The 27,553-nt window shown below is 37.2% G+C and overlaps 1 long non-coding RNA gene across 1 annotated transcript in view; it reads right to left on the reverse strand.

The window, feature by feature from the left end:
* Positions 1-22,368: 22,368 nt before the first annotated feature.
* Positions 22,369-27,553, reverse strand: part of LOC137402084 (uncharacterized) — a 146,681-nt gene continuing 141,496 nt past the window's right edge. Inside the window, exon 5 of the long non-coding RNA XR_010979447.1 lies at positions 22,369-22,645. This is a non-coding gene — a long non-coding RNA (uncharacterized lncRNA). The remainder of the gene's footprint in view (positions 22,646-27,553) is intronic.

Genomic DNA, 27,553 nt, shown 5'->3' on the forward strand with positions numbered 1-27,553 from the left:
CTATGAACATAATATATACTCATTTTGATCTTTACTATAATAAATGCCGTGTCCGTTTAAAGTCACGTGAAGTGTATGAAGAAAAAAGATTGCACAGCACAGGAATAGAACACAGATATTCAGATTCTTAATATCACAAAGTGTGCACAACTAATACTAATTGTGTGCATAGTTGTTGCACATGATAATCTCTCCCAGTGCACAAAACTGGCAGTATACCTATTCTGCTATTCCGACAGTGGTCAGAATACGTTAGTGTTGTATCGCTGTCTCGATTTGTTTCAGGATAAGTGTGCTTAAAAATTCAAATTGTAAGTATTTCCCAGGGGCACAATCGTAAAACAGTTATTATATAGAAAACACAAAACTTGGCCGTCGAGAAACAAAAGTTATCCTCTCATGTATGCTACATATACCATCACTCCAAATCATCAAATAAATATAAACAAAGCATTTGTGGTCCGCTGACTCGCTAGCAAAATGAACTGAGTGAGATGTGTTCTAAGTCATACCCATGGAAAGCAAACAGATGCGTGATTGTCACAGCCTTCAAAGGTTACCTAATACCAGGATATCAGGCTACCATTGGGAGTACTGCACCGGGGAGCCATAGACCTACCCACCATCAGGTAGGTCTCTATATATATGAACCACTCTCCAAGAAATGGATCATATATGATACTACATACTATATATACTAAATACATATACTAGTGCTAGGTAGATACCTTAGATCAGTGAAACACAGGGATGGACTGACATCTACCAGAACCAAAAGAAATTGGATCAGTACAATACAGTAGACGCTCCTACAATGTGACTAATCCATTCCAGGAATGTACATGTTACAGGGATGTTATGTTACCTGAACAGTAAAATACATGTAAATAGCCTAAACTGTTTTTAAACATTTTCAAATTCATCCCTTTTGGTCCTTCTAAAAGGGAAACCAGACATAATGTTTTAATTTAATGACTATACCATAACTGCAGTATTATTGGTGCATATTGACAACTTTCCTCCTTGGTATCAATTTCATCCGATTCATGGTCTATGACTATTGTAATTTAACAACAAATTAAGAGGAGCTCACACCCTGAATGTCGATTTATACATATTTATTCTCCTTTTTTCTACACAGGAACAGATCTATTTCGTAGCGGAAAGGTACTAAATAATATTTTTTTGTTTAAAACAAGGTAAAACAAAAATATATCTTTACTTAACTCAGATTGATCTCTATCCGTCTGTCTATCCATCCATCACCGGAGTTTGAAGTTATGATAAAAGGTAGCTTTTGACAGTATTCCATCTCGTGACATTCAGATTGGTAGACCAACGCTGTAACACCTGCACCCATCGGTTGCCTTCAAGTCTTTTTGAATATCCTAGGACACTTATGTATTCGCTTCATCTAACTTTCACAGTTTTGCGGAGTCATCCTCTCGCAAAAATTTCATGAGCGGAACTAAACTATTATAACGAACGAGAGAAAACGGGGAATTAAATAGCTTTGTTTATTGATAGTCCAAAAAACAAATGGCAGCAAGCGATCAAATTGCAATATCAATCTTAGCAACACAATTCTACCTGCCGCTCACAATTGCAAACTTGTCCCAAATTGAATTTTTTTTTCTTACTGATGAACTGAATCTGAGGGATCTAGGTATGTTTGTTCCACTTCATTTATTCTCACAACACTACATTTTCGCACTCATCAGAGCGGCGAAATTAAGCTGCAGCAAAATTTTACTCTATATGCTACTCACGAAACTGAATACTAGCAAAATATAAGCGTCTTGGGGTAATTGAGTAGTTGCTTATTCTCTGTGTCGACACAATACACCTGACAATCTCTCATGACAAACTAAACATCCAGGGTAACAGTCTATATAAAATAAGCACCTTGATAAATAATTGGCACCCCTCGGCCCCCTAGGGAGAACCCTGCATCTCACTAAGATCTATCACAATGCTGAGCGATCTGCGACTTTTAAATATGACTTCTATCACTTGCGTCATGAGGAGCGTGGATATATCGCCTAAACACACATGAGTCATTCACAAACAGGTGACAACGTGGGCACGATAACGTGGGCACACTCACAAACTGCCAATAAAATTACGTATCATTAGCTTCTCAGGCCTATCTCACTCTTTGGATTGTACACTACGAGAAGACAAGAAAAGACGATTTCTGTATCTTAACAGTAATATTTAATTATTTTTATTTATAGTTTACTTTATAGTAGTTCACCATTCTCAAGATGGTCAACATGTGCAATGATTGACTCCAAATGTTGGCCTTCAACTGTTTGTTTGTAATTTTTGTGCGTTATGTCATACATGACTTGGGCAGTTTTATTAAATTCATGAACATTTCAGTGTTCGTTCTGATGATGTTTCGATCGTAACCAAACTAGCGAAATTTTGCTGCTGTACGTTGGTGAACATAAACAAGAAATAAATACCTGCCATGTTGGATTATGGGATCAACCAATAAATATGCACCTCACAAGCGAAAAAGTTGTGATGAGAATGTCTAGTGTTATCGCTCTGCATGAGCTGGCTGAGCGATTTCTAGTGCAGATTAGCGCCAAGCAGCGTGATATCGCTATAATTATTGCCAAGTGTGGTTGTACCTTTATTCTCACAACAGACTGAATCACCTCTACTACGGACATCAGCATCGATTATGGTGAAGGTTGTCAACTACTTCGCTGTCTTCATCATGGTTTGTATGTATTTTCTAATGAATAGTGGCTGGTCAGAGCTCCACATTAGTTGTATATATTTAAAGATGTAGTTGCGTCAAAAATGAAATTAGGACCCATAAAAGGCTAAAACATCAGCTACAATTTGATGCCATTTTTGTCTTTGTAGACCAACCCTGTCCAGAGATATATGCGTTTGAATGAGGCCCTCTTTTAAAAAGCTCACGTTCCCGCGGGTGGCAATTTCGTGACGTCACAAGCTTGTTATCTGAAACGAAAACACAAGCGATAAATATGAGGTCGATTCGTTAGCCAATCATGCGTGCAAAATTTTTATATAGGCCGTAATAAATGTTATCACTCGTAAAACGCGTTGTCTGTGATCTCGAAGATTCTCATCATAGAGAATTCATCCTCATCGTTACTGATTCAACGCGTTTCAACAATTACCAAGTTATACATAGTTTTAAAATGGCTTCAAGTTCGAGCGACCGCTACTCAGAGTTATCTGAGCAACTTTTAGTAAAAGATTAGAGTAGACAGCCTATGGCCAAAGCTGACAGGCGTCAGCAGCGTTTTGCTGCAGAAGAATACAGAATGGAGGTAAATTAGCTTAGAGTCTTCTATACTTTAATAAATGTAATATTTTTTATAGTCATAAATACATATACTAATTAATAAAATGATAATTCTTTGCTATCTCCAATCATCGTTTCAAAGCTTATCTGCCGTTTTACCTAGCTGTAATATATTTTTCGAATTTTCTTTGGTAAATTAGAGTCATGATTACAAATTATTTTTACTCGTAGGAAGTGGGTAAAATCGATTGATCATTGCAAATCTTTAATTTCCAGAACCAAAGCTTCGAATCGTTGGCTTGGCGTACTTGTGCCTTTATTAAATGTTTATTCGTTTTTAAAATTACACTCGCAATCTATTTAACTTCCAATTTGGAAGCTGTCAATAGATACGCTTTAGAATGACATATATTTATTGCATTTTTTTTACTGATTACAGAATGTTTATGTCGTCCCACCGGCCGAAGAAGCTTTGTCAGTGTGGAAACTGCCATAAAGTGGAAAGAGAGACTTGAATGCGTGCTGCATAAGCCATGATGTTTTGTTTGAGTTTGTTGCAGTAGATGAATTTGTCTTATTGTATCAGCTAATACTATCTGAGTGGCCACGACTTGATGAATATTTTTAATAAAAGTTTTATGCCGAGATGAAAATATTTTTGTTTGTAAAAATTATATAATAAAATAATATTGTTGAAGATAATGCAAAACATGATTTGCAGAATATTGTAGTGTATCGGATATGGTATATGGATGTCCGCAGAACTGGAGAATGTGAGTTCAAATCCAGTTTGCAGCAGACTTCTCATTCTTAAAACTCTATCCCTGTCTATATTCTTTTCAAAGAGGTGGCTTGCTTATTTCACTTATCTAGTATTCGGTAAGAATACTACTAGCAAGAAACAAGTACGTAGGCAGTAGGTGATAGGCGACATAATGTGGGCGGGGCTTATGAGAGGCTGTATATCGTTTGTATGGGTAGATGCAGAACTGTGCTGATACAAAGACCGCGTTCTACAAAAGTGACTTGACAGAATTACCGTAGACCGGTAGAATTGGTAGTCGGTACCCAAATGTTTACACAACATTTGGAGAAAGTGAGTAGAACAAATTTTCAATTTTCGTTATTTGAGGCCTTTTAAACATTCATAATAATGCATCTGTAGCAGGATTTAAAATTTTATTCTAGCCAACATGAGCAAATACAAAATAAGATATATGCCAATAGAGCCGCGTAAGACTAGACTTTTATCGCAAATAGCCGATGTGAATACGAGAGATAGAGACAGGTTGCCAAACGCGTGACATCATTTTTGGCGAGGCTGGGCACGTTTTTGTGGCCTGAGCGTTTTTATGGCGATCAGATTTTTTCGGTTTTAATCTTCAAATATCTTGGCAATGCGATCGCGTAACACAACAAACAACATATCAACTGATAGAGAAAAAAAATGCTTTCTTTTAAGATCAACTTAAATTTTGACGCAACTACATCTTTAAAGAGGAGATTTCAGTAGACACAAAGAGCACTGCTGCAAAAACCGAACAGAAAAACTACAGATATTATTTCAAATCCGTGTAACTATGGACTTACCTGCGGTAAAAACAAAAAGATGCAAAACTATCATTATAATAAAAATTTTAACTAGCAGCTGGACCACAGGCTACTAAAAAAACCAAGCAATGATCAGGCCAGCTAACCGGATATGAATCACTCATCCCAGGCTATTTATAGAACAGTGGTACACAGCCAGGACAAGTTAAAAATTAAAACCTGGTTCCCACATCAATTTCGAAACTTTGGCTATAATAATACGGAGCAAAACGCTTGCGACGCTAGGCTCGGCGGCTTATGTTCACTTAAAGCTTCATCACTAATAACGGCATAAAAATTTACGCTTGCTATGCCATTTTTATAATGCTGACTTTCACATGTGCAGCGCATTTCAGCTATTTGAGAAATTTGAACCGCGCTAAACTCTTGCTTTGCCGCTGGCAACTACCAGCGGTCTTTGGCGGTACCCGGCGCATAGTTTCAAATTTCACTGCTAATAGCATGTGGTGCAGTCGCTGCAGCTTTGTGAGGTATATGGTAACCAGGTTTTAGATCATTGCATTGATTGGGACAAATGCTTAAGCGCTTATGGATTCTTAGAAAAGCTACAGCAAAAATCACTTCAATGGAACCACAATAGGCCCTTGCGATACGACATCAATCTGTTCTTGTTTTGGCATCAAAGGGTGAAAATGTCCGAAATAACAACTATTTAATGCAAAACCCTGGAAATAGGCCTTATAATTTATACATGTACTGAACATATTAAATATTCATAACAAAATAGTATGTTAACCTTAGTAACTATAGTTGCTTACAATAAATTTAGTGTATTTAGTTGTTATGATATGCTCATGGTTACAAGTCTTACTTTTTTCATTTAATTTCGTTATCAACCTTAGGACCCAAGGCTAATGTATTGAAGTTATATATGTAATTAGATGCATATAGTTAACCTAGCTAAGTTAAGCTTAGTTAAGTTAGGTACACAGTAATACATGATGACTGAGATTGGATTGGTCTGGTTACAATGGATATGGGGATTACATGATGATGAATCAACAAAAGCCATGACCCAGGGACCAAGGTCATTGATACATTAATCACTGCGTCAGTAACATATCACTGAAAGCAGCTTTGGAAAATAGCTCTATGGAGGATGGTAGAACTAACCTCTAGCAAGACACTCAAAAAATGACCTCTAGAGCTTGACCCATAGAAACGAACTCTAGCGTTCCACTATAACAATGAACTCTAACATTCTACCTTAACAATGACCTCGAGTATGTATAACCATAAAAATGACCTCTAGCAGTTCATCCACAACAATGACCTCTAGTGCTCCACCAATAACAATGACTTCTACAACTAAACCAATAACAATGACATCTAACATTCCACCTATAAAAATAGACCTCTAGCGCTATGTATATAACTATTACCTTAGCGTTCCACCCATAACAATAACCTCTAGCACTCACCCATAACAATAACCTCTAGCGCTACACTGATAACAATAACTTCTAGTGTTCCAACCATAACAATGACCTCTAGCGCTCCACCGATAACAATGAACTCTAGCGCTTCACCCATAGCAATGACCTCTAGCGCTCCACCCATAACAATAACGTCTAGCCCTCCACCCATAACAATGACCGCTAGCACTCCACCCATAGCAATGACCTCTAGCACTCCACCCAAAACAATAACCTTCAGCGCTCCACCCATAGCAATGACCTCTAGCGCTCTACCCACAACAATAACCTGAATGAAACCTTGGATCTAGCATCCACTCTACTAGTTAACATTAGGTTATATCGTGATAATAAAAGGATATTGTATTTTTCTTTGACCTGTACCATAGTGAGCACATACATGCAGAATTATTCAATATTATTTCAAGAAACAACGAATCCAATTTAAAAGAAGTTGTTACCCCGCTGTTAAGTATCGATTATTGCTTAGACAGTTTTGTGTCACATCTCTTTCAACACAAGAAATTATTAAAATATATTGAAGCTTTATCAATTATCCCCATGAAAACAGGCTGGTATGATACATCAATTGTAAAACATGACATAGAAGTATTTCTGCAATTTCAATGTGAATAGTTTAAATTCTCTCATAGGTGAACTTGTTTACAATTGTTGACTTATTGGATTAAAAATTATAATTTAAACAAATTTTTATTATTACCAAAATTATTTAAAATTGGCTAAGGATGCTTTTGTATTCTATAAGAGTGTTTGTTGCACTCCGGAGTTTGTAAATGAGCCATAGATAAAATAACTCGAGTGTTGATCACAAATCACTGAGAGTAGCAGGAAGAAGATAACTTCAAGTTTAGGGGTATATAATGGATGACTAAACAAAGGATTTTCACATAGTTTCCTATCTACCCTCTTTATGGTACAGGAGTCGTGCACATAGGGCTAGCAATCCACCTAGCAGTCTTGATTAGATCAACAAAAATGTTTTAAGAAATCAGCCAAACTGTCGTTTGTACTGGTTCAGTTTACAAATGACTGATCCTCTGTAACAGCCAATCAGATCAGATGGATTGAAGTTCTATTATCTCACACAGAACTAGCTAGCATGTGCTAATAACCAATAAAAATAACGACCGTATTTGTGTACGTAACAACAGTTGATAGGGTAGATTGTTCCACGTGCTCCTTTACAAAGCTTTCATGAATAAATCAAATTTTATCCTATGTTATCCTTTACAAAGGTTGTGAAAAATACTCAAACAGTGGAGGCTGAACAAGAAAGTCTGCCACAATTATATCAAACTCGCACCCAGGCAGCTAGTCTAGTGTGCTGTGAGAAATTATCAGGTGTGATGATAGAGCACAAACAATAACTATCTGTGTGATTATTCTGATATTTCAAAGGGTAGTAGATTGGTCGAAGTAGAGTTTCAGTCTACCAAGCTGAATATCAGGAGTTCAAATCTTGTATGATGTAATCTTTTTTCCAATCTTAACCTGTGGCTACGGATGGACGGACAAGATTACCAATGCATAGATCTAGACTCACCTCAAGTCTATGTATGGATGATCCATAGAAGTAAAAGTAGAAATCAAGGTAAATACAGCCAAATGTAGAGCAGAAGTGAGACATTTCTACAAATACCCTCAGGTACCTATAAATAATAAACATAGGAAATCACTGCACCGTCATAGCTCTGAGAAATTTAAAAGAATAATTTACGAGACAACATTGATAAATTTTTATTAACACGCAAGGAATTCAACACACAGAATCAGCTATGTAAGGGAGCAAGGGAGTTTGACTATAGAAAACCTGCAGTGCGTCTTCATGATTATGTGACAACCAACTTTTCTATAGAAACATTGGAGGCCTTCTCAATCACTAGTGTTACATACCATCAATTTTTGACAGGTTTTTTATCTTCGTACCACATCAATGGTTTGAAAAGTGGAATATTTAATTCTTCGAAGTGATTCAAACCTCCGATTCAAGAAGGGGTATTTTTAAAAACATCATATCAACAACGAGGTACTGCGTATGGTGTAAACATCGATATTCGTATTATTGCACAAATCTTTGCAACCGGAGGTTGGAGTTTCATCATCTTCATCGATGATGTCCTTACAGCATTTCTACGCAGCTCTGTTTTCAACGTGTGTGTTCTAAAAACATTTAAAAACATGTTTATTTTAAAATGTTAAAACACAAACATTTTATAAATATTTCCAAATGCCAAAAGTTGTGGGAAGTTTTTCTTTTAAATTCAGAGTTATTTTCCAAAATGGTGAACTCTCTGTTCTCAGACAAGTTAGTCATCGCAGAACTCAAAAATGGTTGTATTAAACTTTTTGTTAACAATAAATAGTCATTGTGAATTGAAAGGGGAAGATTTACATTTGATCTTGAATGCATTTTAATAGTGTCAGCTGTATGTAGTCATTGTGAATTAACTGTGTTTTACATCTCAGCTGAATAGATAGTGTCAGCTGCGATGTAAATCATGCGCCCTTCTGTAGCTAAAAGCGCAACAGGCTTATTTAGAAAACTCGGACAATTTTTTTGTAGCGTGTGAACTCGTCAGCTACAAACAATTGGGAGTTGTGTGACCACTACTGCGAATCATGTAAGTTCGTCCTCCTCATTCTACGATCAAAACCAGCATTTTGAAGCTCAAAAATGCAGCATGTAATGTTGGTGATTGTGTCTGGCAACTTCTCAAGGTGTCAGACACAATCCAACCTTCTCAAGCCAGTTACAGCGCCTCTCACGGCGGTATCTATCTCTATTGGCTACTGGCTAATTAAGTCATTTGGCATGTTGCAATTGACCTCAATTGGTCAATTGGCATTCTTCCAAAGGATTCCAAGTTTATTCCACTCTAAATGCGTCTCCAAAGGTTGGCTACAGAAAAGACATATTTAGTCTGGCATGTATAAATGCCTTTAAGCACACAGAAAATATTGATCCTTATTAAGATATGAATTAGGTACCATACATCCACTCATTTCCTAGCCTTAGTATACAAACATCATATACACTATATACCAATCAATATGAGCTAATGAAATAGCCAATTGTTACTATCCACATGGAAGAGGGGAGTTACTAGCACAAGTAGTACCAGTGCTACTAGCCTCCTAGCTACAGCCTCAAGTACTTTACTATCTGGTATCGAGTATACTTGTCTTCTCTAGGTTCATGGTACACAGGCTAAATTAGAATAGTTGGTTAAAGGTTGCTTTTTGAAAATTAATAGTTACTGATTGATTAATAAAAGTTATACATTCTAAGAGAGTAGTTAGTAGTAAGTAGATTATTATGTTGACTATTATAAATACAGTCATATCTCAGCATACGAGTGTCGACAATATATATATATATATAATACAAGCATGTGAAAGGGTGGTCGAAGCGACCACAAGCTGCCCTAGAAAATGAGAGGAAGCTTTAGAGAATGGCATTACTCGGTCTATTTTTTCCGATGAGTTTAAGAAAGTTTTTTGAACAAACTGGCTAAGAGTGATACAAAAAGTGCCAAACTGGACAAATGTCATACGAGCAGCACATCTATACATGCGAACAGCACATCTATACATGTGAACATTACATCTACATGTATGTATATGATCAGTACATATCTACAACTGAGCAAGAAAACTTTAGATACAGAATATTTGTACATATGTACTGCTAGACAGTACATATGTAGACAGTATGCTAGACAGTACATACTACAGCAAAAGTATACGTATGAACAGCAAAAGTATACATATGAACAGCAAAAGTATACATTTGAACAGCAAAAGTGTACATATGAACAGCAAAAGTATACATATTAACAACATATATGTACTTATGAACAGCATGTCTATACATATGACCAGCATGTATATACATATGAACAGCATGTATATACATATGAACAGCATGTATATACATATGAACCACATGTCTATACGTATTAACAGCATGTCTATACATATGAACAGCATGTCTGTACATATGACCAGCATGTCTATACATATGACCAGCATGTATATACATAAGAACAGCATATATATACATATGAACAGCATGTCTATACATATTAACAACATACCTATATGTTTGAACAGTATAGCTTTAAATAAAAACGGTAGCACGGCAAATATGAACAGCTTGTCTGTACAAACAGCTTGTCTGTACAAACAGCTTGTCTGTACAAACAGCTTGTCTGTACAAACAGCTTGTCTGTACAAACAGCTTGTCTGTACAAACAGCTTGTCTGCACAAACAGCTTGTCTGTACAAACAGCTTGTCTGTACAAACAGCTTGTCTGTACAAACAGCTTGTCTGTACAAACAGCTTGTCTGTACAAACAGCTTGTCTGTACAAACATCTTGTCTGTACAAACAGCTTGTCTGTACAAACAGCTTGTCTGTACAAACAGCATGTCTGTACAGACAGCTTGTCTGTACAAACAGCTTGTCTGTACAAACAGCTTGTCTGTACAAACAGCTTGTTTGTACAAACAGCTCGTCTGTACAAACAGCTTGTCTGTACAAACAGCTTGTCTGTACAAACAGCATGTCTGTACAGACAGCTTGTCTGTACAAACAGCTTGTCTGTACAAACAGCTTGTCTGTACAAACAGCTTGTCTGTACAAACAGCTTGTCTGTACAAACAGCTTGTCTGTACAAACAGCTTGTCTGTAACCTTCAAATAAACTTAAAGAAAAATCAGCAAAATTTATTTTGGTTAAAACACTCGAGAGAAAAATATATCTTTTTTTCTGAGCATTTTAACAGCGATCAAGTTTTGCCAATTTTAATCTGAAAACATCCTGACAATCATATCACCTAAAACTCCAAACTATTTAGAAGACAGATTATGGCATTTGAAAGCGTAAAAAGCTGTTGAGCCAGATGTGAGGAGTTCAAATCCCATGAGCTGCAATGTTTTTTCACAACCTGCAACCGTGGTTGCAGGGAGACGGACACGGCTCTTATCCTAGTAAAAAAGATTAATATCTATATTAATATAGTACCCAGTATTATATTAACAAACCCCACTTTTTCATTAAGTGTGTGTTTGTTGGTCTGCACAAACACCATGCGTTTCCTTGTTTTCCACACTCGAAAGCACATAGATTATGAAGTTTGACTGATTTCAGCCAAACTTTGTATGTATATGCTCCATGCCTTCCAATATATTACAAGTATATTTAGTCTCATAACCCTGAGTCATTGTTAGTGAGCCAGTCATTAAGTGACCATCTCAGACTTTATCTTTTCTCTTGTTTGCTTAAAGATGTAGTGGCGTCAAAAAAGTCAATTAGGACCCATAAAAGGCTAAAACATCAGCTACAATTTGATGCCATTTTTGTCTTTGTAGACCAACTCTTTCCAGAGATATATGCGTTTGAATGAGGCCCTCTTTTAAAAAGCTCACATTCCAGCGGGTGCCTATTTCGTGACGTCACAAGCAAGGTATCTGAAACGAAACCACGAGCAATAAATATGAGGTCGATTCGTTAGCCAATCATGCGTGCGAAATTTTTATATAGGCCGTAATAAATGTTATCACTCGTAAAATGCGTTGTCTGTGATCTCGAAGATTCTCCTAATTAGAGAATCCATTCTCATTACTCGTTACTGATTCAACGCGTTTCAACAATTACTAAATTATACATAGTTTTAAAATGGCTTCAAGTTCGAGCAACCGCTACTCAGAGTTATCTGAGCAACTTTTAGTAAAAGATTAGAGTAGACAGCCTATGGCCAAAGCTGACAGGCGTCAGCAACGTTTTGCTGCAGAAGAAGACAGAATGGAGGTAAATTAACTTAAGAGTTTTCTATACTTTAGTAAATGTAATATTTTTTATAGTCATAAATACATATACTAATTAATAAAATGATAATTCTTTGCTATCTCCAATCATCGTTTCATAGCTTATCTGCAGTTTTACCTAGCTATAATATTTTTTTCGAATTTTCTTTGGTAAATTAGAGTCATGATTACAAATTACTTTCACTCGTAGGAAGTGGGTAAAATCGATTGATCATTGCAAATCTTTAATTTCCAGAACCAAAGCTTCGAATTGTTGGCTTGGCGTACTTGTGCCTTTATTAAATGTTTATTCGTTTTTAAAATTACACGCGCAATCTATTTAACTCCAGAACTCCCAATTTGGAAGCCGTCAATAGATACGCTTTCGAATGACATATCTATGAATGACATATTTATTGCATCTACTTTTTTTACGTTTACTTGTTTTACTGATTACAGAATGTTTATGTCGTCCCACCAGCCGAAGAAACTTTGTCAGTGTGGAAACTGCCATAAAGGAGAAAGCGAGACTCAAATGCGTGCTGGATAAGCCATGATGTTTTGTTTGAGTTTGTTGCAGTAGATGAATTTGTGAGTGGCCACGACTTGATGAATATTTTTAATAAAAGCTTTATGCCGAGATGAAAATATTTTTGCTTGTAAAAATTATATAATAAAATAATATTGTTGAAGATAATGCAAAACATGATTTGCAGAATATTGTAGTGAATTGGATATGGTATATGGGTGTCCGCAGAACTGGAGAATGTGAGTTCAAATCCAGTTTGCAGCAGACTTCTCATCCTTAAAACTCTATCCCTGTCTATATTCTTTTCAAAGAGGTGGCTTGCTTATTTCACTTATCTAGTATTCGGTAAGAATACTACTAGTAAGAAACTAGTACGTAGGCAATTGGTAATAGGCGAAATAATGTGGGCGGGTCTTATGGGAGGCTGTATATCGTTTGTATGGGTAGCTGCAGAACTGTGCTGATACAAAGACCGCGTTCTACAATAGTGACTTGACAGAAATACCGTAGACCGGTAGAATTGGTAGTCGGTACCCAAATGTTTACACAACATTTGGAGAAAGTGAGTAGAAAAGATTGTAAATTTTCGTTGTTTGAGGCCTTTGAAACATTCATAATAATGTATCTGTAGCAGGATTTAAAATTTTATTCTAGCCAACATGAGCAAATACAAAATAAGATACATGCCAATAGAGCCGCGTAAGACTAGACTTTTATCGCAAATAGCCGATGTGAATACGAGAGATAGAGACAGGTTGCCAAATTGTGTGACATCATTTTGGGCAAGTCTGGGCACGTTTTGGTGGCCTGAGCGTTTTTACGGCGATCAGATTTTTTCGGTTTTAATCTTCAAATATCTTGGCAATGCGATCGCGTAACACAAAAAACAACATATCAACTGATAGAGAAAAAAAAATGCTTTCTTTTAAGATCAACTTAAATTTGACGCAACTGCATCTTTAAGCTCTTCATTAAAATAGTCAGACAACTCCCAATCCAACTGATGTCTTTTATAATTGCTTTGCATCAGCTGTAATAGTTGGACAACTCTCATGCTTGATATTTTCAGCAGCATAGAAATTGCCATATATTTTATATCTGCTTACTGATGCATCACAGTTCTTAGTGCAATGTTTTGCAGCAGTTGTGGTGTTCCGTGATTCCACAATTTATTATTTCTTCTGACTTATTGGTCATCTATAGTTTCAAACCCTGACACTATGAAAGCAGACTGAAACCATTGCATGCCTGTCCAGAGGTGTTTGGGCAAGCACCAGCTACCATAGAGCCAAGAAGACGGTGCCAACATGAAAGGGGCAAGGGCTAGGAGTCCGAAGGGAGAGGCAAAGCTGGAAATAGCAAAGCCAAAAACAGAAGCTTACACCTTCCCTGCATTCAGCAAAGAGCTGGAAAGCCGGCTTTAGGAGCTCAGAAAGGAGCCAGGAGCCAGAAAAAACAACTAGAACAAGATATGAAATTTTCAGGAGAGCCAGGTAAGCCCGCCAAACCAGCGCCAGTCCAGCTTCCTAAGCAAGCGAGAAAACACATGCGGTCATTAGGTACAACCCTGGCAAGCCAGAAACACTCGGCCACCTAAATGTTATGGAGATCAGGAGTGGCCGCCAGCAATGGTGAAAGCCAATGCAGAGCAGAACAAAGACAGCATTGGCGGATAGTAAATCTAGCAGCCCAGAGTATTGCTCTGACCAGACTGTCTCCTCAGGCTATTCTATTATCAACAGATTAAGGATATTAAATGGCAGATTTAGGTGTTTTTGGAGCATCAGCTTCAAGTTAAAATATTGCAAAGAGTAAAAGGAACTAAAGATCTTTTAGATTAGATTAACAAGAGCAATAAATTCCATGAGAACCATCTGAGCCCGCGAGTCCAGCACCAGTCCATCTTTCCTAGCTCGGAGAGAAAAACACCTGGGGTCATTAGGTACAATCCCAGCCAGTCTCTGTTATCTAGTCCATTTAGCATAAACTAAACTAACTTTAAATATATTCTTCTTACTTCATGTTCTATTTAAGTCATGCATATTGCACATCATTGAAAAGCTGAGAATTAAATATTTCTAAAGATATTAAGGCTGCTAACCATAAAACCATTTTCAAGGAGGAATTGGTCTCAGAGAGTGACTCCAAACTTAGCTTCAAAAAATCTCTGGTTTCAACAGCTGAAATGGTTTATATTTTAGATAAATGTTTTCAAAATATAGAAAATCTTCTGAGGAATTATCTGCTATGTATATTGTTTGGTCTGGGTAGCACAGGGTGGCATGGGTCTGGGTAGCACAGGGTGGCACGGGTCTGGGTAGCACATGGTGGCACTAAAAGAGCAACAAACCCAATTAATGTTACATAATGATGAGGGTGTTAATACTTTTGACTACATTTGGTAAAATTACTGGTACTTGTGAAGGTACTGATAGCTAGTTGTTAGTTGTGTTTGATGTGGTATTGCATAGATATCAATTCATAGAATACCATGTAGCATCATGTACCTTGGTGAAAGTGATTCATGCTCTGTCAATATGTAGGCAGGTCTTTGTGTTAGTGCTTGCTGATAAATTATCTGTATTGGGTGATATATAGACACCAACATACCTGTTCAGGTGGCTGTAAATCAGTAAACATCTCAGAAAGTATTCTTATGTCTGCTTGTAACAAATAGTACACCAAGTAAATGTTGTAAGAGTTGGTCAGCCGGAGGGTTCAAAGGTTATCATCATTTTTTCATTTTGTCGTTGGTTCTGACTGAAATCACGAAATAAACAAAAACACAAAACTATTCGGCCGAAATTCACAGAATTGTCAGAGCCGTGCATGTTCGCCAAAATCATAGTCAAAACACTTTTAATCGGCTAAACAATTTGTTAGTGAGTACAATTCTAGCAACTTTTAACATTTATATATTCCAAGACCCATAACGAGACACGTAAGAAAAATACTAACATGAATTGTCATAGGAAATACGATGCAACTGGCTTGATTGTTTTAAAGATGGCAACTCTTTCTACAACATAACTTAAGCTGCTAAAAAGAAATTGTTATTATTTAAAAAGAAACGATTCATAGCCATGCAGTCCGAATGATAAAGAATGATAAAAAATAGCGTATTATAGGCAGTTGCACTGTATGTACTATGTTTACATAATACGTAATGATGTAAGAATTGGTCAGCCGCAGGGATCAGAGGTCATCATTATTTTTCCATTTTATCGTTGGTTCTGAATGATAAAGACAAAAAATAGCGCATTTTAATCATTTGCATTGTATGTATTATGTTTACGTAATACGTAATACGTGCCTTGAACTATACCAATCACAAAACTGGTAAAAGCGCGATTGCTAATAATGTGTTCAACCAATTTATTAAAAGCGTTTCATCTACGATTTCGGGGTGCAGGCACAGCTCTGACAATTCTGTCAATTTTGGCTGAATAATTCTGTTCATGTCTTTCAATTCGTGATTTCGATCTGAATCAACAAAAAATTGTCACAGACGTACCTTTAGTGCCATCACACGGAGTAGGATAATTTATTGACAAACAAAGCTAGTCCCCTTCTTTCTTCAGTGGTTGATCATCAGAAATAGGATGCGAGTAGTGACTGACAACTCCTTAGATGGACTCTCAGAACACCTCCACATCCTTCACATACATGTAGCTTAATGGAAATATAGAGGTGACATTTACTTTGTAAGACCTTGCGAATCAGTGGCTTGGTAAGGAGAAATTTCTGATCTCTTTTAAACTGCTTTCAGACTAATTTAAATGAATACTAATTAGTAGGCTTACTTATTTCCTCTTCAATGACCCTCAAATATAAAAACCTAACATTTTTGATGTGAATTAATGTAACTTAATTATGGCTTTCTTTTTCCGGTCATTAACACTTTCCCGCAGTTAAATTTGGGAAGCAAACAAACAATACAGCTATTTACAATTAATATTTATGTCTTTATATATAAATCTCAATCTGTAGTTCAGGTCTATAGATATTAAATTCTTGAAATTAAAAGCTCACTACAGGCTCGATTTGAAATCATGGGAATGCAATCACAAGTTTCAAACCAAGTATCTAACTACTGAGCTATACAGTCATTAACATTACACTCTTATCATATACCGCATATCGTATGCACACACCATAGACCTATTAACAAGACTAAACTGTGTAGTTAATAGGTCTATGGCACATGCATACTGTGCAAAAAGTACCAAATGTGCTCTTTTGATTATCAATTAGTATTACCTTTCAGAATTGTGATTTTTTGAAATTGTTTAAAAACTAATTTAAAACCATTTCAAAAGATTGTTTAAAATTAAGTGTTTAGAAGAAGTTTAAAATTAAAAAGGTGTTTGAAAGAAGAAAGTGCTGCTCAAATGGAGGCTGGTGTTGTATGTTTCAAATAGCTCATCAAAATTGGTTGTAGATAAATTTAACCCTAATATTGGTGAAGCAAATGTTGCCTATAATTTGGTTTCTTTTTCTGGTTGAGTAATATTAACAATTTTATGTTTAACAAATCTGCTAACTTACCTCAAACTTGTCAAAGATCTTTTAATAAATATGCATGGAGAAGCCAAGAAAGATCTTTGCTGAATATCTATGGCTTGCAATTAACCTGCGATGGTATTATAGTCTGTGGCCTACTTTGCAATTCTTTGGAAATTTCCATTTTTATTCCATGCTAAATTTGAAGACATATTTTTATTTAATATTTCTATTTAACAATACTACGTATAGAGGTGGAACGAGACAGGTTTTTTAAGCTCGAGATGAGACTCGAGACACTGTCTTTAAAAATTTCGAGACTCGAGACACAAGACAGTAAAATAATGAGCATTTGGTGATGATTTCACTACACAAGTACTAGCTACTTAGTATATATAAAATTAATAAAACTCTTTTTAAATTGAATTTTCACCTGGTGTAAACGAATTAAATACAACATTTTAATAGTGATATGCATGTAGTTTTTGTAAACAAAAGTGACACAAACAGCTCTAAAATACCAAAGTTATATATTCTAAGAATTTTGAGCTTGATTGATCATAATTATTATAAACATATTGCTTTGTACATGTATATTTTTACCATCTATTGAATAGTTCTTACTTTTTAATGTAATGTGTAATGAAACCGATAGCCGTCGCTCTACAAAGAAATACCACAACTAAAAGAACACAAGATAACACTTTCATTCTTATCGTTTCATTAATGTTAAGTTTTGTTTGTGTATTAACTGTAGTATGTGAATTATATTTAAATTGTACTCATGAAATTATATTTATTACTGTATACATGCACATGTATATTCTTATATTGAGCTAACAAAACGTCATTGTTAACCGAACACGGACTTTGGTCGACACGGCCTTTCGTTCGTTTCTCTGTGTCCGGGCAAGTTTTACCCGCGATTGGTAGTATATACGTAAAAGAGGCTCGAATTTTATGAAGGGCAGTTGGTGTTTAAACACGATACGATAAAATACAGACATTTTACCCGCAAAAGTCTAATTTATTAAACTGGATTATCCGAAGAGTAATTAGATACGACTCGGTATCTGTTTTAAGGACACAGAACCGAACTAAAAAATAACAGGGCCGTTGTCCGGACTACATGATTAGACTCAGTGGCCAACATAATCAGTAGCAACAGGTAGTAACGGACCGGGTATAACTTTAAAGGCAGTTGCCCGCAATCCATTACAATATGGAGTTGTTGCTACCGCAAGAAGCCATGTTTTAACAACCGTGCGCAGGCGCTTTAGTTTTATTTCCTGTCTCGAGTTTAGCAATAGTTAAGTCGAGACGAGACCGATACGAGACGAGACAGGTCGATACTCGAGACGTCTCGTGTCTCGTTCCACCTCTAATTACGTAGCAGCTTGTCATTTACCATTGATATGTTTGCTACAGTTTGCCAAAACTAGCTTTTTATGTGCAGTAGAAGTGGAGTTTTGAGCATCGATCCAATGTAAAATCAGATTACTGTAAAGATGCTATCAAATAATATGCTATAAAACTCAAAAATTATAAGTTATATAATTAAAACCTATCAATTGCTAAAAATATATATTTAAGAACAAGTGACATAATTAAACCTACTTATAATACATGCAAAAACAAAACTGATGTTTTTAAAACAAAAATAATTTCTTCGTTCGCAAGGCCAGCTGCATTCTGATCATTCCTTTCGATCGAACGAACATCTTCAGATTGTTCAACACCTTTCACAATGTTTTCTGACTGCAAATATTTTTCTGCGCTGCTGAATTAGTCGATAATAGCGTCAAAAATATATTTTAGCTGAGCCATGCTTTTACACGATGCAATTTGCACAAATACATGTAATGATGAACTTTTTGCCGCATACGAGTTATGCACAACTTTTAGCCTAAAACTAGTTGTTCAAATAAAGGTGGCGTTCAATTAAAGGGTGGCACTCTATTTTTCAACTCTTTTCCTATAGTTGTGGTGAAATAGAGGTTTAACAGTATAGCAGGTTCAACTAGTGATGCACAATAAAACGTTATTGCACGATAGGTGTCAATTTCATGTGAGACGATTTCATTTTGGGGCGTTATGTGGGTCGATTCTGTAGTCGGGTATATCCACGTTTTCGATATCATGTGAAAACGAGAAATATCTGCGTTCAATTGAAAGAACCAACATCGGTTTTTGCCGGCTTTCGTGACTCAATTGTGGCACAGCACTACGTAGTTCATGAAAACTTATTTGCGAGCCAACAAATTTCCTTTCTCATTGGGAATTTTCTAGAAACAGGCTGGCGAGGTAGACAAAAAGTTTCATAAACAATAATTTGATTCATTATTTTACAAAGTGAAGTTGAACTGTTGAAACAGTCAAACAAAGCAGGTTTTAGTGATCGCTCTCTAATCTATTCTAACCTAAAGTGTGTTTAGAAAATGTGATCACAACTATTGCCACTCCTCTGTATATAATAATAAATAAACTAAATAACAATTAGGTTAAATTTAATTAAATTATTTTCGTTTTAGCATTAAGTAAAAAAAACTATATATAATAATTATTATATAAATACTAAAATTTGTTGAATAGGATTACCATTATTTTAAGGCCGGAGAACAAAGCACTGATTGCCTAATAGTAATAACATTATTATTAATACTTATTTGCCAATTATCATTATTTAAATTCAAATTAAATTTTTATTACATATAAATATGTTATTACATACATACAGTGAGTGACTGGTGTATCAGTTTGGTTGCAACTCTGGAGGAACTGAAGATAAACTTCATGACAGTGATTATTTCATTAATTTAAGTTTTAATGTCAAATACTGAAATAAAATCAGCAGACATAGTAACTATAGTAAGTTAGTAACATCTATGTATCAGGGGAAACATATTACCTCATCCTCTTAGATATTTATAAGCATGAAATACGAAATGTTTTATTAATCATTTAATTTATTTATTACTGTATGCATCATCGTCATATATCTTTGGTATGCATCATCGTCATATATCTATGGTATGCATCATCGTCATATATCTATGGTATGCATCATCGTCATATATCTATGGTATGCATCATCGTCATATATCTATGGTATGCATCATCGTCATATATCTATGGTATGCATCTTCGTCATATATCTATGGTATGCATCATCGTCATATATCTATGGTATGCATCATCGTCATATATCTATGGTATGCATCATCGTCATATATCTATGGTATGCATCTTCGTCATATATCTATGGTATGCATCATCGTCATATATCTATGGTATGCATCATCGTCATATATCTATGGTATGCATCATCGTCATATATTTAGGGTATGCAGCATCATCATCATATATCTATGGTATGCATCATCGTCATCTATATCTATGGTATGCATCATCGTCATATATTTAGGGTATGCAATGCATAAGGCGTCATGTTAATATTTTGCAGGTTGCTTTGCTCGAATTCGATGGAAGGTGACAGCGGTTCAATATTCAGATGATATCACAGTCTGTCACGCTTGTAGCTAGTAGCAGTACACTGAGTAGTCCGAGCACAAGTAATGTTGAAGTTATAGCCACCAGAAAACGCTCACCTCTGCGGGCATTGTTCTTAAACTCCAAGGACGATAAGAATTGAGTATTATGCCAGTTGGGTGCCGATACACAGACCAGCAAAGTTAAAAGCAAGGACAGCTCAACCACAAACCTCTATTCACACTTACGTTATCATCATCCTGCTAACCATGCTGAGATTGCACCAGTGCCAGCCGATAGAAGTACCTCAAGACCCGCTACCAAAATAAAAGCCAGCCAATCCACACTCAAGGAGACAATGCAGCAAAAAATCCTTACAGCCAAGACAGTTAACGATTTTTAAACCTGTTGTTTGTTTGTTAGTTCAAACCTGTGTAACCGCTCCCAGGCAGCTTGTTTTTTTCTGCTGCTTTCCAGAGCACCCCTAGCTTGGGTCTTCTACTGTCATCTGATCTGGTTTGTTGGTAGCCAGCAGCCCTAAACCCAGGCCATGGCTGTGCGGCAGGTTACAGCTGCTGCACAGTCAGCGCCTGGTTGCAGGCTAATTTGTTGACACTGTGGCAGCTGGTTGTATCTCAAAGAAAGGGTTTCATTCAATTCAAGCTGTTTGAACACGAAGTAAATGTAATCGAATATACTCAATTTTCATTGCTACGCTAGATTAGATGTGCTTTGACACCCTGTTAGAGAGAAAAGACAACCCCTAATTATTTGTTGCTTCGACACATTTATCGCTTTTGTATTTCCGTTTTTTGTGTGCTCAACGTCACAATAATCGAGTGAGCATAACTCCAATGTTTTGATACTGAATGATATAGATAGGTCACAGGGCCAATATATTGTTTTGGCATATTGTGTCATATTGCACAGAACTAGGTTCAACCAAATTGGCTGCTCTCCGATTTTTAGATGAACTTAAGTAAATTGATAAAGGTTTGTCATTGATATTTTCCAGCTCATCAGTAAAATATATTCTTTTTTGTATGTAATGTTATATCCTGGTGACAAGCTAACAAATCGGCGCAAGCTCGTATCTAAACAGATTAGCTCTCAACGCTCGTCTAAAGCCTCCAGCTCTTTGTAGTATATCAGTCATTCACGCCCTTTAACTATTTTAAAAGATTCCGATAAATGGACTTATGAGAAAAGGGGCCTGAGCCTACAAAAATCAATAATCTTAAAAGGGATTAAAAACTGTTTTCAGTTTTAAACAATTGTGCACACAATTGCTCAAGGAGTTACCTACTATTGCCATATATCGACATAAAGATAGCTGGATCAAAATATCTTCAGTGCTGGACTTGTTTTATATGATTGGTTAAGACTATGCAGATTACAATGTGCTTCTTAGTCTAGACCAGTGACTCTCAATTATTTCTTCAAATGCCACCTCAAATGTTTCCCTATGACTATAAGTAGTACTATTCCTTTATAAGATTGTTGTAAGTACAACTCTGCATGAAACTGTATCATTATTAATCTTCATGAAAAGATAAGAATATGCATCGGATTACAAAAAAAAAACTTTATTAGCTGCCAAAGACATGATTAAACACATTATACCGCTGCTCTGTGCACAGTGTACATGTTCAAAACAGACAAAACCTTCATACTGCAGGGCAAGTGCTTCCTGCACATAATGAGAGAGTCGTTGTTCCTTAATATAGTGAAGATGCAATAGCACTTTATCCATGTACAACAAGAAAACAATAATGACAAACATGCAAAGTCTTGCTAGCTACTTATACAGTAATAAAATATTAAAACATAAATATAATATATATAATATAATATATAGAGGAAAAGACGAGAGTGTTAACTGTTTGTATTGTGATAATGATTACCAGTAGAATCCATATCATCAGGAGTCTGTAGATATATGATAAGTGCTTTAGCTTTATCCGCATGGCTGCCACATCTAAATGTATAAATGTTAGATATGAAAAAAAGAGTGCTTCCCATGGGATTCGAACTCGCCACTTTTAGTTCAGCAGCACAACACACCAATACCCACACTAATTGATCACCTTTTCACATTTAGTAATAAACATGCAGTTAGTTATTCCCCCTTTCAATCTCTCACAACACACCAGACTGTCAGGATGTTTGTTATTAATATAATTAGTAGTGATGAGCCCATATGACAGCCTTTAGTCACATTGATATGACAGTTTACTGTTCTGGTACCAACAGGCCTGATGATAAAAGTTGGCTAATACCCGGAGTTGCCTTCTGCTACAGTTTTTTAATTTATACCCATAGATGTGCATAATGGTATAGAAGTCATAAAAGAGAGTCAACCCTTGGGCAGTTTGTTAAAGTAGCAATTTATTTTTTAAGGAGTTAAAACTTTCAATAAATGAAAAAAAGGTTTATATATAATAACAATGCAAATAAACACAGTACCTTTTTAAAGTTTTAAATCACCCTTAAAGCAGATTTTGAAAAAATACTATGAATTAAAATATATCGCTCATAGTTCAGAATTAAAAAATGTCCTTTGAAGATGATTTGCAATAACAAAATGAAGGAAAGCCTCAACTTAAACTCCCAAATAAATATAAATGTTTACTAGTACCCTGACAATCTAGAGTGCAGTGAGAGATCATCAAGTGGTATGATAAATCACAGATTGGGCAAATTGATTGGTGCAGGTATTACAGTGTCTGCCTACTAAGGTGAACATCATGAGTTCAAGTCCTGCGCAAGGCAATTTTTTATCCTAGTCTCAGGTCCTGGCTTCATACATACACTGAATTTGTTACAGTAAAGATTTCTTGCCTAACTCTTTTGTCAACAAATTAATTTCTTCAACAAGACATAATTGAATAGGTAAAACCTAATATCTGACAAGGGTGCTTATAAGCTGTCATAACCTTTGAACTCCGCGGTCTATAAGAATTATTTTGATACAAGGTTGAAAATTTGAAATTATACAGTACAAGTATTCTGACAGGGTAACAGGCTAGTGTGCTGTGAGAGATCAAGCACTCTGACAGGGTGACAGGCTAGTGTGCTGTGAGAGATCAAGTACTCTTACAGGGTGACAGGCTAGTGTGCTGTGAGAGATCAAGCACTCTGACAGGATGACAGGCTAGTGTGCTGTGAGAGATCAAGTACTCTGACAGGGTGACAGGCTAGTGTGCTGTGAGAGATCAAGTATTCTGACAGGGTGACAGGCTAGTGTGCTGTGAGAGATCAAGCACTCTGACAGGGTGACAGGCTAGTGTGCTGTGAGAGATCAAGCACTCTGACAGGGTGACAGGCCAGTGTGTTGTGAGAGATCAAGACCTCTGACAGGGTGACAGGCTAGTGCGCTGTGAGAGATCAAGTATTCTGACAGGGTGACAGGCTAGTGTGCTGTGAGAGATCAAGCACTCTGACAGGGTGACAGGCTAGTGTGCTGTGAGAGATCAAGTATTCGGACAGGGTGACAGGCTAGTGTGCTGTGAGAGATCAAGCACTCTGACAGGGTGACAGGCTAGTGTGCTGTGAGAGATCAAGCACTCTGACAGGGTGACAGGCTAGTGTGCTGTGAGAGATCAAGTATTCTGACAGGGGAACAGGCTAGTGTGCTGTGAGAGATCAAGCACTCTGACAGGGTGACAGGCTAGTGTGTTGTGAGAGATCAAGCACTCTGACAGGGTGACAGGCTAGTGTGCTGTGAGAGATCAAGCACTCTGACAGGGTGACAGGCTAGTGTGTTGTGAGAGATCAAGCACTCTGACAGGGTGACAGGCTAGTGTGTTGTGAGAGATCAAGCACTCTGACAGGGTGACAGGCTAGTGTGCTGTGAGAGATCAATCACTCTGACAGGATGACAGGCTAGTGTGCTGTGAGAGATCAAGCACTCTGACAGGGTGACAGGCTAGTGTGCTGTGAGAGATCAAGTACTCTGACAGGGTGACAGGCTAGTGTGCTGTGAGAGATCAAGCACTCTGACAGGATGACAGGCTAGTGTGCTGTGAGAGATCAAGCACTCTGACAGGGTGACAGGCTAGTGTGCTGTGAGAGATCAAGTATTCTGACAGGGTGACAGGCTAGTGTGCTGTGAGAGATCAAGCACTCTGACAGGGTGACAGGCTAGTGTGCTGTGAGAGATCAAGCACTCTGACAGGGTGACAGGCTAGTGTGCTGTGAGAGATCAAGTATTCTGACAGGGTAACAGGCTAGTGTGCTGTGAGAGATCAAGCACTCTGACAGGGTGACAGGCTAGTGTGTTGTGAGAGATCAAGCACTCTGACAGGGTGACAGGCTAGTGTGCTGTGAGAGATCAAGCACTCTGACAGGGTGACAGGCTAGTGTGTTGTGAGAGATCAAGCACTCTGACAGGGTGACAGGCTAGTGTGCTGTGAGAGATCAAGCACTCAGACAGGGTGACAGGCTAGTGTGCTGTGAGAGATCAATCACTCTGACAGGATGACAGGCTAGTGTGCTGTGAGAGATCAAGCACTCTGACAGGGTGACAGGCTAGTGTGCTGTGAGATATCAAGTACTCTGACAGGGTGACAGGCTAGTGTGCTGTGAGAGATCAAGCACTCTGACAGGGTGACAGGCTAGTGTGCTGTGAGAGATCAAGCACTCTGACAGGGTGACAGGCTAGTGTGCTGTGAGAGATCAAGTATTCTGACAGGATGACAGGCTAGTGTGCTGTGAGAGATCAAGCACTCTGACAGGGTGACAGGCTAGTGTGCTGTGAGAGATCAAGCACTCTGACAGGGTGACAGGCTAGTGTGCTGTGAGAGATCAAGCACTCTGACAGGGTGACAGGCTAGTGTGCTGTGAGAGATCAAGCACTCTGACAGGGTGACAGGCTAGTGTGCTGTGAGAGATCAAGCACTCTGACAGGGTGACAGGCTAGTGTGCTGTGAGAGATCAAGCACTCTGACAGGGTGACAGGCTAGTGTGCTGTGAGAAATCAAGCACTCTGACAGGGTGACAGGCTAGTGTGCTGTGAGAGATTAAGCACTCGATAAAGTTTAGACGACAGCTTTATGTACAATTATTCTATAAAGTTCATAAATAATCGATTAGTTCAGTTGTTAAGGTGTTGTCAACCAGGCAGCATGTTGTGAGTTCAAATCCTCTACAGGGCAATATTTTATTCCAACTACCAAACCGTAATTATAAATACAAAAATATGTAGCCTATTCTTGTTCAGCATTGCATAAACTAGTCCAACCAAATTACAGTAATTAACTGGACATGTAACGTAAGCGGGTTATACTATCAGGCATAATTGAGAAAAGGCTTCTAAATCATAAACAGATATGAAGCAATGATCACAGACTAGTAACTGTCAGTCTCACCTATGAGAGACCCTCATGTGTTATAAGTATGTGTACAATAATTCTAAAAAGCAACAAGGTGGTCGCGTGGCACAGGTGGTAGATAACTTAGTTAGGAAGTCGAGTAGCCAGGTTCGATTCCTGTGTAGGGAATATTTTTGCATAATGCTTTCAGCATGACCTCAAAATAATGGACAGACATGACTCTGGTTATAGAACAGACTGATTTGTTGATAAAAGATTTGTTGACAACTTTACTCACTGAAATCTAGTCTCCTTTCCCATGATCTTAAGTCAACCCTACACAGTCCTGCCACCATTGGCAACTGACAAGTATTAACAGGCACTTATGCTCTGGTAATCACTGCAGGTGGGCAAGCTCCTTCACATTCAGCTTTAGTTCTACAATACAACGGAACAATTGAAAGATCCTGGTTTTGATTCAATAGAAGTTGTATGCCCATGACGTAGTTTAAACAAAATGGAGGACAACTCCAAAAGTGCTCAGAGTTGTTCAAGATAACCAACATCACTCTAATGAACAAATTAAATCTCACTTCTCATTGGTGCAAACCACTATTGGAGTTTTGCTAAGACTACGAAAAATTCTAGACAAAATATCCTATGCAAAAACTAGAACACAGAGTATACGTACATGTATATTATTAAATATTCAGCGATGTCTGAAGGCAGATGCGTGGTGCTGGTGTTAAAGTGTTGATCTACAAAGTTGTATGTCCAGGGTTCAAGTTATATCTATAGCAGTCTTTTATCCTCACCTCCAACCCTGGATTCAGACAGACACAACTTTCATTACGCTAAATATCGTATTTGCAACACAGTCAGTCACACTGGACTCTCTTACATTCTATACAAAGAGGCCACTCATTCCAGCTGGTAATAGACACCCGCATGTATGTGTATTGGTACACAATACATAATAGGTACACAATACACGATGTATTAAACAATATTTACTATAACAAAAGCCCGGCCAGTTCACCCACCCGATTGAAACCTCGCTTAAATGTAACAAAAGGTTGCTTCACACGAGATTCGAACTCGCAACTTTTAGTTTAGCTGCGCAGCACACTCTCACCTGCACTAATTGACCAGCTCAATCAATTAGTAATAATCATGCAGTAAGTTATTACTCATGACCATCTCTCACGACACTCCAGATTGTCAGGATGTTAGTTATTAACATTATTAGTCATGATGAGTCCATATGACAGTCTTTAGTCACATTGATATGAAAGTTTACTGTTCTAGTACCAACAGGTCTGATGGTAAAAGTTGACTAGTAAAATAAGTTGTCTTCTGTTGCATGATGCCAATTTACATGCATAGATGTACATACAAAGTGTAGAAGTCATAGGGAACAGTCAAGCCTTGGTCAGTTTGTTATAGTACCAATTGCTTTTTCATGATGTTTAAACTTTAAAGAAATTTAAAAAGTTTATGTATAATAACAAGGCCAATTAACTCAGTACTTCATAAGCTTAGATTTGAAAAAGCTGGAAGTCAAAATAAACAGT

Source organism: Watersipora subatra, chromosome 8 (assembly GCF_963576615.1).
Source record: "Watersipora subatra chromosome 8, tzWatSuba1.1, whole genome shotgun sequence".
Lineage (NCBI taxonomy): Eukaryota > Metazoa > Bryozoa > Gymnolaemata > Cheilostomatida > Watersiporidae > Watersipora > Watersipora subatra.